Source organism: Erpetoichthys calabaricus, chromosome 6, assembly GCF_900747795.2.
Source record: "Erpetoichthys calabaricus chromosome 6, fErpCal1.3, whole genome shotgun sequence".
Lineage (NCBI taxonomy): Eukaryota > Metazoa > Chordata > Cladistia > Polypteriformes > Polypteridae > Erpetoichthys > Erpetoichthys calabaricus.
The window spans coordinates 153,875,712-153,888,676 of NC_041399.2; the positions used below are offsets into that span (position 1 = coordinate 153,875,712).

General features: G+C 41.0%; 1 protein-coding gene across 1 annotated transcript in view; it reads right to left on the bottom strand.

Annotated features, from left to right (window-relative positions):
- The window catches only part of LOC114653952 (UDP-GlcNAc:betaGal beta-1,3-N-acetylglucosaminyltransferase 7-like), a 119,147-nt gene that overhangs the window by 55,193 nt on the left and 50,989 nt on the right, over positions 1–12,965 (bottom strand). The window lies entirely within an intron of this gene.

A 12,965-nucleotide genomic window follows, 5' to 3' on the forward strand; every position in this document is an offset into this window, starting at 1 on the left:
AAGACTTTCATACATATACCTCCATTTTGTGTTTAACTCTACAGTATATCCCCTGGTGCTGTTACATTATTTGCATGGTAACAAATGTTCTTCCTGCCAATGTTTCTCTTAACATCAGACCCTAACAATATCCTTTATTTGGACAATTGTACCCTTTTTCACCTACATTTCTGCTCCTAGAAGCCACCCTCAATGACACTTGAATGAAACTAAAGGTCTGGACCATTTTCAAGTTCTGTACTGGTCAAATTGCAGAATCTAAATACTGTATTGAAAATACAGTCAACTTCCTAGTCACAAAAACATCACTGAGGCATCTAGTTCTCAAGCTAATTTCAACTATTTAAAATTATTTTTTTCATGACAAAAATAATGTCACATTCACAGATGGGGTGATTTTGTTCAAAGATCAATGGTGGGAAATGCATATCATTTAAGAGTATAATAACAACAGTAGTGTAAGATAGTGCTTTCAGGACTAAAAGTGATCAGTGGCCTATTTAAAGGACATCATCATTAATGGTCACTCAAGCCAAGCAGGTTGTGCTGTTTGGAGGTGGCTTTACAAAACTGGGTTCTCCTCCTTCTCTTTCCATCATCGCCTTTTGTCTGATTTGACAACTGGCCTCAAACTGGGTTTCCACCTGATGAACAATGCAGCACCAATGGGACATTCTATAGCCGGGGCTTCCCAACTAGTGATGCTGATCTGGCCTTTTTGAAAGTAAGTCTTCAGGGTATCTTTGAAATTGTTCCTCTGGCAACACAATATGTCGGTCTTCTACTCAGGTGACAGTAGAAGACCTGTTTGAGAAGACAGGAGTCCGGCAGTAGAGTTGTTTCCACTGTCTGATTTGCTGCCTTCCTTGAAAGTGATGACAATGTTGGCATTTTTGAAGTTTGATGGGATATCTTCATCACTCCAGATCTTGCTAGTGATCTCTGGAAACTTGTGAGTGAGTCCCTCACAACCTGCCTTAAATATCTCTTTAGAAATGCTGGGTTGCAGGCTTTGTTGTCCTTCGTTTGCTTTATGGTTCGAAGGATCTCTTCCAGATTTTGTGTTTCACCCAGGGATGTGTTTTGTAGGCATTAAAGAACTGCATGAATTGTGTTGCCTGGCACTATGGATTCATGATTGAGCAGTTGTTCAAAATGCACAATCCAGTGTTGCAAGATGGCAGCACCATCCTTCAATAGGGTTTCATCTGGTGACTTCAAAAGAGTGAGGCCATTTGTGCTCTGTCCGCAGAGGATCTTTGTCATCTCTTTTTCCATGTGGTCCAGGAGTTCAATTTTTTCTGCATTGTTCTTATCAAACCAATCCAGGTGTTGGTGCAAGGTGTACCTGATGGTGTCGACACACATCTACTGAATGGAGGCTGAAGATTTGTCCCACTCAGAGCTACGATGTCAATGTCATATCTTGTGAGTTCACTGGCGAGATGAAAGGTCTTCATTCAGGATGGTCAGTGTTGTTACTATCCATAAGGGAACAAATGATCCATGTATCTAACGTCATTGGTCTAATTATTGGTCTAATCATTGGTAATTATAATTCAAAGACACATGATATCCTATATGGTGTTCACAAGGCTCTATCCTGGGTCCGCTGCTCTTCTCAATCTGCATGCTTCCATTAGGTCAGATTATCTCAGGACATAACGTGAGCTACCACAGCTATGCTGATGACACACAGCTGTATTTATCAATAGCACCTGATGACCCCCATTCTCTTGATTCATTAACAAAATGTCTAACGTGTATCTTAGAATGTATGAATAGTAACTTTCTCAAATTAAATAAAAAGAAAACCGAAATCTTAGTGATTGGCAATAATGGATACAATGAGGCTATTAGAAATAAACTGGATGCATTAGGATTAAAAGTCAAGACGGAGGTAAAAAGTTTAGGAATAACAGTTGACTGTAATCTAAATTTTAAATTGCATATTAATCAGATCACTAGGACAGCATTTTTTCACTTAAGAAACATAGCAAAAGTTAGACCTCTTATATCATCGAAAGATGCAGAGAAATTAGTTCACGCGTTTGTTTTCAGTCGACTAGATTACTGTAACGCACTCCTCTCAGGACTACCCAAAAAAGACATAAATCGTTTGCAACTAGTGCAGAATGCAGCTGCTAGAATCCTTACCAGGAAAAGAAAATCTGAACACATTTCTCCAGTTTTGATGTCACTACACTGGTTACCTGTGTCATTCAGAATTGACTTTAAAATTCTGCTTATGGTTAATAAAGCCTTAAATAATCTCGCCCCATCTTATATATCGGAATGTCTGACACCTTATATTCCAAATCGCAACCTCAAATCCTCAACTGAGTGTCTCCTTAGAATTCCAAGAGCAAAACTTAAAAGAAGTGGTGAGGCGACTTTCTGCTGTTATGCACCTAAAATCTGGAATAGCCTGCCAGTAGGAATTCGCCAGGCTAATACAGTGGAGCACTTCAAAAAACTGCTGAAAACACATTACTTTAACATGGCCTTCTCATAACTTCACTATAATTTAAATCCTGATACTCTGTATATCCAATTCATTATAATAACTATTCATTCAAAATCTGTACTAACCCCTACTCTCTCTTCTGTTTCCTTTTCCAGTGTCCTTTTGGTGGTGGCTTGCACCACCACCATCTACCCAAAGCACCATGATGTTCCAACAATGATGGATGGATTAAAAGCCAGAAGTCTGCATCACCATCAGCATCAAGTGACTCCGTGAGAACCCTAACTACAAAGAGGACTATTTCATTTATGTTAGGTAGAATGCCAAGAGGGGACTGGGCGGTCTCGTGGCCTGGAACCCCTACAGATTTTATTTTTTTCTCCAGCTTTCTGGAGTTTTTTTTTGTTTTTTCTGTCCACCCTTTTCTATGTTAACTAATGTTGTCTTATTTTAATTTTGTATTTTGTCTTTTATTTTTCTTTTCTTCATTATGTAAAGCACTTTGAGCTACTTTTTGTATGAAAATGTGCTATATAAATAAATGTTGTTGTTGTTGTTAGTTTTTTTGCAGTTTTGACCACAGAAGGATGATTCTGTCAAATACTGCTTTGCAGAAGTACCAGAATATAGCAGACTTTTATTTTATATAAGTCATTTGGGTGTAAAACAACAAACCAACCAGAGTAAAATGTATGACACTGTATGTAAATTCAAGTTTATAAAATTAACTTCTTTCTTTCTCTGATCATTCTGACCATGCTGTAGCAGACTGCTTTTGAAGAATGCTCCCTCTTAAGGCATTTTGCTGAGGAGTAATTAAAAGATACAATGAACAGCTTTTCTACTGCCTGATTACTGATTTGTCCTGCTGAGGATAAGTTTATTTAATTAAGATGTTAAACTACCACATTGCTTATCATAAACATGTTCACTGGAGCTTATACCAGTAAAAATCCAACACAAGGCAGGAACACCACCTTGACACCAGTTAATTGCAGGAATGCACACATACAGCAAGACCAATTTAGAAAAGCCAATCTGCCTAACGTGCAAGTCTTTGTACTGTGGGAGGAAACGAGAGCACCCTGAGGAAACCAGACACAGGGAGAACATGCAAACACCATGTTGGTAGGATTTGGAGCTTGAACCTAAAACAATTATTACTATTCATGAGGAATTTTTATGATCCATTTTATATTGGATTATATTCGAAACAAATATCCAACTGAAAATGCATTGGAATTAGTGAACATCCCTGTCTGGTTGCATCTCCAGTTTAAAACATTAAAAATGGACATTATTTATAAGAAATAAAACTTCTAGACTAGAGGAAATTGATCCATGCATATATATTGCACCCGACCCATGTTTGTACAACTGTAAATAAATAATCTGATTCAAATCTATCAAAAGCTTTTTCTGCATCCAGCAATGACAGAATGCCTGGAGACTCAGATACTGCAGAAGAATATATTACATTAAACAATCGTTGCACATTTGAAACTAAATGTCTACTTTTGATCTAGTTTGATCTTGAGATAATATAGATGGGAGCACTTTCTCTGTTCTTTACATCAAAACTTTACTGTCAATCTGAGCATCCTCATTTAGAAGACAGAGTCGTGATTTTTAGTGGTTTGGAGCCTAAGAAATAATATTCTACATGTTTGGGTTAATTTGGCCTCTGCTAAATTGTTAAAAAATGTGTATTATTTCAGCTCCACCATTTTGTTCATTGTTTTAGATTGCTGTTGCTGTCACTCTCATTTTGTGTTTCTTCCAACACCCATGGCCATTTTCAAGATTGTCCAAGTTTTTGTTCAAAAAATAAACCCTTTGAAGTGTGTATTCAGGGGTATAGGACAGTAATCAGCTGTAAACTGCAACAAAACTCACCGTTACGTTTTAGTTTGACTCTCTTTGCTAGAAGGAAAGTTACATAGCTTTGTTGATTTAACCTTGATTCCCTGTGTGTGCATGAGTAGTGAAGAGCAAACAACCTCTAAGTTGGCACCAACATCTGGCGAGAGACCAAAGCAAATGTGCAAAGCAAAATACTCCATGGACATTTTACGTAATTTCGTTGAGCAGGACTCTGAGACTTGTCAAACTCCGAGTTTCATGCAAGTGATCTGGAGATGGATATCAAAAACGAAAGTGAGGTACCAGCATCATCTGATCGGTCCACAGCTGATCGTGGTGCTGAACACTTTCTTGTAGCTGATGCGCCTACATCAGCTCCTCGGAGGACCATCACTTATGATGACAAGAGGTACAAACCATATTGCATCACACTGTGACCGCCACCGCCACCCACTTACTGTGTGAAGACAGCCAGGCATCTGGCACACCGTGCATTCCTGCTGACAATCGAGATGCCCCCACTACTGCCACCAGAGATGCCGAACATGCGCCAACAGCAGCCACGGCACATAACAACAGACGTTTTATGTTGATTTATGTGTGAAACCATTCCTTTGTGTGCTTTTCAGAAAACTGAGTTTTTTGGAAAAAATATTCAGCCTTCAAAGAGTTAAAGAATTAGTAAACAAAATTGGACAAAATTCTTATATTTTTCCTATTATTAATCCTCATGTTGTGTTCATATTTGTTACTAAATTTAGAAACTGCATTCACAATCTCTGCTTCAATCTTACTTAGAGCCTATTTACATTTTCAAAATAGTGGGGATAATCCTTTATAATTATCACAATTTGGCTGGGAACAATAGTCCATGTTTACTGCACCCAAACACCTTTTCACACAGAAAAATGCAAATCTCTCTCTCTTGCAGGTGTAATAATGGAGTCAATAAAGATGTGATTGTGCTCTTTTCATAGAAAATCTGTTTTTCTCTCTAATTTAAAACAGTTTATTTTCTTTTGCTTGCCTTTAATAAAAGGGTTGGGAGTTGCACCTATGTTACATAGGCATTCTGTCTTGCCAGCTTGGGTAATTTTTCTTAAAACTGTGCCTAGATAGTAATTACTTTCAGGGAACTTCGCCATCTGAGGCATACAGTCCTCTAGAAATTTTCAACACATATTCCCACTTTATTAAGCTCTTTTTACTTTAAATCTATAGGACACAGCTATTCCTAAACCTGTACATATAGTGTCTTTATAAAGTATTCAGATCCCTTCACATTTTTCACTTTTTGCTATGTTACAGCCTTGTGCTAAATTGTTTGAATTACTTTTTCACCACATCAAGCAACACTCAATACCCTAAATTGGCAAAGTGAAAACTAGATTTTTGACATTTTTGAACATTTATTAAAAACTAAAAAATTGAAATATGACATTGACACAAGTGTTCAGATGCTTTGCTCAGTATTTAGTTAAGGCACCGTTAGCAGCGATTACAGCCTGAAGTCTTCTTGGGTATGATGGGATAAGTTTTACACACCTGGATTTGAGGATTTTCTTCCATTCTCCTCTGCAGATCCTATCAATCTTTGTCAGTTTTGATCGAAGCCATCAGTGGACAGCTATTTTTGAGTTTTTCCAGTGGTGTTTGATTGGGTTCAATTCCAGGCTCTTGCTGGGCAACTCAAGGATATTTCCATTCCCAGCCACTGAAAAACAACCCCACAGCATGCTTCACCACCAAAATGGCACTACGCAGGTGATAAGCAGTGCATGGTTTCCTCCAAACATGACGCTAATCTTTGTTTCATCAGACCAGAGAATCTTGTTTCACACCATTTGAGAATCCTTTAGGTGCCTTTCTGAAAACTGCAAATGGACTTCCATTTGTCTTTTACTGGAGGGAGAATTCTGTCTGGTCACTCTGTCAGAAAGCCCAGATTGTTGGTGTATTGCAACAATGGTTGTCCTTCTAGAAACTTCTCCCATCTCCACACGGGTTGTCTGGAGCTTAGCCTTAGTGACCTTTGTGTTTTTTCCCCATGACAGTTTGAAATGCAATGCAGTGTCATGTGGAAATTAGCAGGGCCTGTTCTAGAAAAGTACCCAAATTGCAAGTATACTCTGAGTGTTGATATGCAGAATATCATAGTTATAACACATTGATGCCATGTCAGTCGGTTGTCATTAACGATACATGTTTTTGTGCATTAATACTCGGACATGTTTATGCCCTACAAATAAAATGTGAGTTTCAGTGTTTCAACAGGAAGTGTAAAATTAACGTACAGGTATCATCATGAAATCTTTTACCGGTTTCCAGGTTCAGAGACGAAAATCCACTTTTCTTGTCTACCGATTAGAGAAGTCGTTAATTACATCTTCGTAGTCTAATCTGGATGCAATGTCTTTTTCTTTAGATAGGAGAAGCCAACCCAGCGAATAATGGGCTATACCTATTTTAGGAAGGGGTATACTGGCGACCCTTTTCGGGCGATGAAGGTGGACTATGGAATATTTTCAAAGACGTACATGTACGGAATTTGACCTTGAAGAGGGATTTTAAAAGGGTTCCTCTTAGAAGCATCTCAAATATATATATATATACTGGAGAATAAAACTTGACAAATCCGCTCGAACAGGACACGTAGACTTCAAAAGCGGGGCACCCTTAGGCACGGGGCCTGGGGTAGTCACCCCACTTGCCACCCCTGAACACCACTCTTGCTTGACACAATCCTGTCTCTACAATAAGCACTGCAGGCTATTCCTTCAATCTCATGGCTTGATGTTTCCTCTGATGCACATTGACAACTGTGGGACCTTCTATAGACAGGTATGTGCTTTTTCTGATCATGTCCAATCAGTTGAATTGACCCCAGATGGACTCCAAACAAGGAGTAGAAACATATTAATGATGATCAATAAAATCAATAGAGATGCACCTGAGTGAAGTTTCAAGTGCCAAAGGTTGTGAATACTTTTGCCATTGTGATATTTCAGTTTTGCAACACATTTGGAAAATTTTCTAAAATCTCGTTTTTGCTTTGTCATTTTGGGGTAGAGCATGTTGCTTGATGTAGAGAAAAATGAATTTAAATAATTTTAGCACAAGCCTGCAACACAGCAAAAAAATGAAGGTGTATGAATACTGTCTTCATCTACTGTATATAAAGGCAGCTTTATGTTAATTTCAATATACAAAGAAAATCTTTTGTTAACATTTTTCATCTTATGAAACACAATGAAACTGAATTTTCCTGTATACAAAGACCAAGCCTGGGAGGATTTTCAAATGAAGGGCTGCTAGCTCTAACACTCAATCATCTTCATGGTCATTCCAAGTACAGCTAACCACAGCCTGTAAAATGAAGCACAGCAAGATGTTTTGAACAGAATGAGAAAACAATTATTATAACTTATGTACATTCACAAAAAATGAAAAAGCACAAAATTTTCTGGAATGAGAAATCTATAATTATAAGTTGTGTACTTTTACAAAAACTTGTCAGGTTAGTTTAGCCATCTGAAGAAGCAACAGAGCCTGGGCTGTGGGGTATTGCAAATTGTCACATGCATCAGAGCTCATTAGGTACACTTTTATTTAACAATGTCAAATTGAAGAATGCCTAATCAGATCACCTTTAAAAAGTTGTTAATGCAAAGCAGAGGTCAAAGCAAGACATGGATATACTTTGAATTCTAGAACACTTCGAAAGTTGCTGGAAGCAAGAGAAATAGCGATTGGCATGCTTGTAGGCAGGCATATTATGGATTAATCCACTCTAGGGTCTCCTGATTTTATAGAAAGTACATTCTTAAAGTTGATGATTTACATACATTCAAAGAGAATCATGAGCATATATGAAATGAAACATTATATCCTAGAGATATCCTATATCACAAAAAGGCTTGTTCCTGAATATTTTTTATTTTTCTTAGCAAGCTGGAAACCACCAATATTTCATGAGTCAAGGTCAGGTATGTAAGAGAGAGGCTGACAGGCAGAATTCCCCCTTTTCCAGGTGGTGACTATGAGCTGAGGACTAGTGATAATGGTGGCAGGAACTTACCGGGTTCAAGGTGTGGAGATGGCCTATCAAGTGGCCTTGATGGATAGAATAGAGTACAAAGCTTATTAAGGTGAGGAAATATGGGTAGAGCTAAGTAGAGGCAGAACCAAGGTAACGGGAAGTTGGGAGTCAGATAGGGGAGACAGATGAGCTGAGTGTGGTAAACTCTTGATAAGAACTATAATAAAGGTTAAGTAACCCCATTGCTAATTGCTCATTTCACTGAATTGAGATGGTTCTGTACTTTTTGTTATAAAAGAGTACCAATTTCATGCAACTTTTTAGCAGAGAGATGACCATCAAAGATCAGGCTAAGTGACCAGATCAGAGCAGGACTCACATATTAGACTGGTCCATCTGAGACATTGTTTTGGACCTGCCAACTACTGAAACTGCTGCAGACACAATGCTTTTATCAGTGATATCAATGAGGGACAAAATGCATTCTACTGCTCTTAGAGCAAGGTGGCCTGTGAAACTTCATCTACTGACACCTTCTATATGACCTGACCTGACAATGCCATTAAACACACACAATTGCTGTGGTCACAGTGTAGTTACCTTAGCCTGCCTTCTATCAACAACAACAATTTATTTCTGGTATAGCCGAAATATCACCAAAGGAATGTCTCAATGGGTTTTAACATGCCCTATTTTTTGATAGCCCCCCAGCCTTGACTTCCTAATAAGGCAAGATAAAAAACTCCCAACAAAACCTTGCATAGAAAAAAAGTGTAAGAAATCATGGGAAAGGCAATTCAGAGAGAGAGACCCCCTTTCAGGTAGGTTGGGTGTGCAGTGGGTGTCAAAAGACAGGGCAAATACAATACACAAAACAGAACACAAGCAATTCTCTTCACAAAGCTAAATGCCCAATCTATTGCTACCTCAGAAATACAATTCCATCATACAAATACTTTGTTCTTGCACAGCACACCTCACCAATTCTAGATGCAGAGCACCATGACAACTCCCAAGGCAAAATGCACAAATAGATTATACCAGTCACTAAATACAGAGTTGTCACATATGAGGATACAGATTTGTTAAAATACATCAAAAACAAAGTAGAAACTATTTAACATAAATGAAAAACAACAATATTTGTCTTATCAGTTAATTGTAGAACCATGGTCAGATTGAAGAAAAGGAGTCAGACAAGCTAGACACACTCGGAGTCTTGGAGGCTTCGGTCAGCAGGCTGCTTCTCCCCATTGGCCATGCTACAGTGGAGTCAGTGCTGGGCCAGCCAATCTGATTAAAGGAGCCTTCTATCCGAAGATACCAGTGTTCCTTTATCTGAGATGACTTTCCTTTGGCAGGCAACCAATTTGGTAGAAAAGCAGTGGCACAAATTGCCACATGAGGATACAGACAAGAGAAGCAGAATAGACGAGTGTTATTAACAGTTTATTGGTTAATCAAACATCCTCTGATGCACAGCCTTGGACACATCATCAGTGTTGTTTCCTGGTGTCATAAGGTGTTTTGGGTCTTACAACAGACACCCTCTCCTAGGTGACTTGACTGAGGTTGATCAAGTCTCAGCCTGTGTCCAAGTGGCATTTTGCAGTCCCCACATATCATCCTTTTACAACCAGATCCATCTTAATGACCTATCTGCTGCCTCCATGCTGTTGTTGATGGCTCTTCTCCTACTTGCATCAGAGATACCCAGCATTGCATAGCCTTTGCTGAGGGAATGGTCTGCCAGCCCTCAACAACTCACTTCCACCAGTATGCACCTGATCCTTCACCCTTTTCTATGGCAGGCCTCCAGCAGTTCCAGTTCCTTCTTTCTCTCCTGCACTTCATCCATTCTCTACCCAAGGCAAAGTTGGTATCAGGAAGATGAGCTGTTTTGTAACCTCAGAACCTAGAATGATGTCAGGTATCAGAGTGGTGATATGAGTTGGGATTTTCAGCTGCCTCTCCAGGTCGACTGTCATCACTCAGTCTCAAGCCGTATAGAGCAAGCCAACAAAGTTGTTCTTGGTTCTTCCCCTAGGGTTCCGCACACTTCTTGACAAATGCAATCATCCTGGCTGTAGCACTGGCATAAATACTCTTGCTGATCCCCTTGCTAATTGCCACAGCGATATTCTTGAGGACTTAGTCATGTCTCCAGTGATAACACACCTCGTGCAGTGACCTGGAGCAATTGCTCAAGACATGCGTGAGGCTGCCCAATTTAAGATACAGGAGCATGCCAGAGTTTTTAATTTGCCCCATAAAAACAGGTTGGATGGGCTAGGGAGAATGTTGTACTCCCCCCTTAATCAAGAACTTCATCCTCTGTGGGTCCCATTTCCAGATGTCCTACCAAGTAACCATCCATCCATTACTTGTTCCCACTTCATCCATGCATCCTGCTTCCACATTGCCATGGCTCTAATTGATTTTTCTTCCTTCACTGAAACATGCATCTTCTCCAGCACCAGCCTCCACCTTTTCTCATTGCCGGCAGTGTTGTATCGGTTAGTGGTGAGCGTCCAACTCCTGCCCTTCCCTGTGCCACACTTCCGATAAAAGCCTTGTGCTTCAGCCGAGCTTCTGCCTGCTCAACTGTCTCAGCTGCTTACCACTTCCTCCCTGTCCTCACAACTATGCCTGCTCCAGATACTTTAGCATCCTTAGACGCTGAGCACTGCAGGTGTCCATGTGCCCATGCAACAATGAATTCCTCCCTGACAGAGCTGAATTGGTTCCCGAGCGTTTTGCTCTTCCCATATAGCCCTGCTCAAGCTACATGACACGCCATCTTCGTAGCCAACTTCATAGGTAGCTGCTTACCTTATGCTCAAAACCTTCCACTACATTCATGGGGACATCGTAAATGACCAGCAGCCAAAGGATCCTTGAGAGAATTCTATGCTGGTTAACCCAGGCCTTGAACTTCCGAGGGAGCCCTGACTTGTCCACTGTTGTTAGCTATCCCTCCAGATCAGCAGCAGTGGTTTTTAGGCTGCAGATGAAGATCTTCTTGAGACTCTTCACTCATTTTTCGGTCACAAATGAGATCAGTTCTGCTCTCAACTTGAAGCAAATATTGTCAATTGCTTCCCTTTCTTCAGAACTAAAGATCAGGATTTCAGGGGTTTAAAACTCATGTGCACCCACGACATGAGTCTCATCAACCCATGGAGGATCCAAGAGGAAACCACTACCTTTGCGTGGGTGGGGTAGTGCAGAAGACTACAAGTGCTGAGGTAGCAGACACCATTTTAAAATGGCTGAATCTTATAATATTGGTGTTTTTTCTTCAAAAATGACATTTATAAGCTACTATTTTACAATGAATGTGTGTAATCACAAGATACAGATCAATACTTAACATTATCTAGGCTTGAGAAATGGATACTTTTTAAGACTTTTGTTTTCCGGATGAACCTGTACCCCCTTAACTCCAATGTAAATGCCAGTGCTGGCAAGATATTTGTTTAAATTTATAGAAATCGTTGAACTTTGGAACACAATTTGGCATGGCAAATGCATATATACCACATTTGGGCAGAAATAATTTAGACTTGAAAAATACTGAACTTATCTTTAAAGACTATGTTCATGCTCAGCTAAAAGTGATTGTATCCTGATTTTTACTTTGTGTAAAAAAGCCTCCTTTAACCGTCACCTTATCGTGGTGGAGGGGTTTGCGTGTCCCAGTGATTCTAGGAGCTCTGTTGTCCGGGGCTTTATGCCCCTGGTAGGGCCACCCAAGGCAAACTGGTCCTAGGTGAGGGATGAGACAAAGAGCGGTTAAACAAACCTCCTATGAAGAAAAACCATTTTGGACGGCGTTTTCCCTTGCCCGGACGCGGGTCACCGGGGCCCCACTCTGGAGCCAGGCCTGGAGGTGGGGCTCGATGGCGAGCGCCTGGTGGCCGGGCCTGCACCCATGGGGCTCGGCCGGGCACAGCCCGAAGAGGCAACGTGGGTCCCCCTTCCCATGGGCTCACCACCTATGGGAGGGGCCAAGGAGGTCGGGTGCAGTGTGAGTTGGGTGGTGGCCGAAGGCGGGGACCTTGGCGGTCCGATCCTCGGCTACAGAAACTGGCTCTTGGGACGTGGAATGTCACCTCTCTGAAGGGGAAGGAGCCTGAGCTAGTGCGCGAAGTTGAGAGGTTCCGGCTAGATATAGTCGGGCTCACCTCGACGCACAGCTTGGACTCTGGAACCAATCTCCTTGAGAGGGGCTGGACTCTCTACCACTCTGGAGTTGCCCCCGGTGAGAGGCGCCGAGCAGGTGTGGGTATACTTATTGCCCCCCAACTTGGAGCCTGTACATTGGGGTTTACCCCGGTGGACGAGAGGGTAGCCTCCCTTCGCCTTCGGGTGGGGGGACGGGTCCTAACTGTTGTTTGTGCGTATGCACCGAACAGCAGTTCGGAGTACCCACCCTTTTTGGAGTCCCTGGAGGGGGTGCTAGAGGGCATACCTTCTGGGGACTCCCTCGTTCTGCTGGGAGACTTCAATGCTCACGTGGGCAATGACAGTGAGACCTGGAAGGGCGTGATTGGGAGGAATGGCCCCCCTGATCTGAACCCGAGCGGTGTTTTG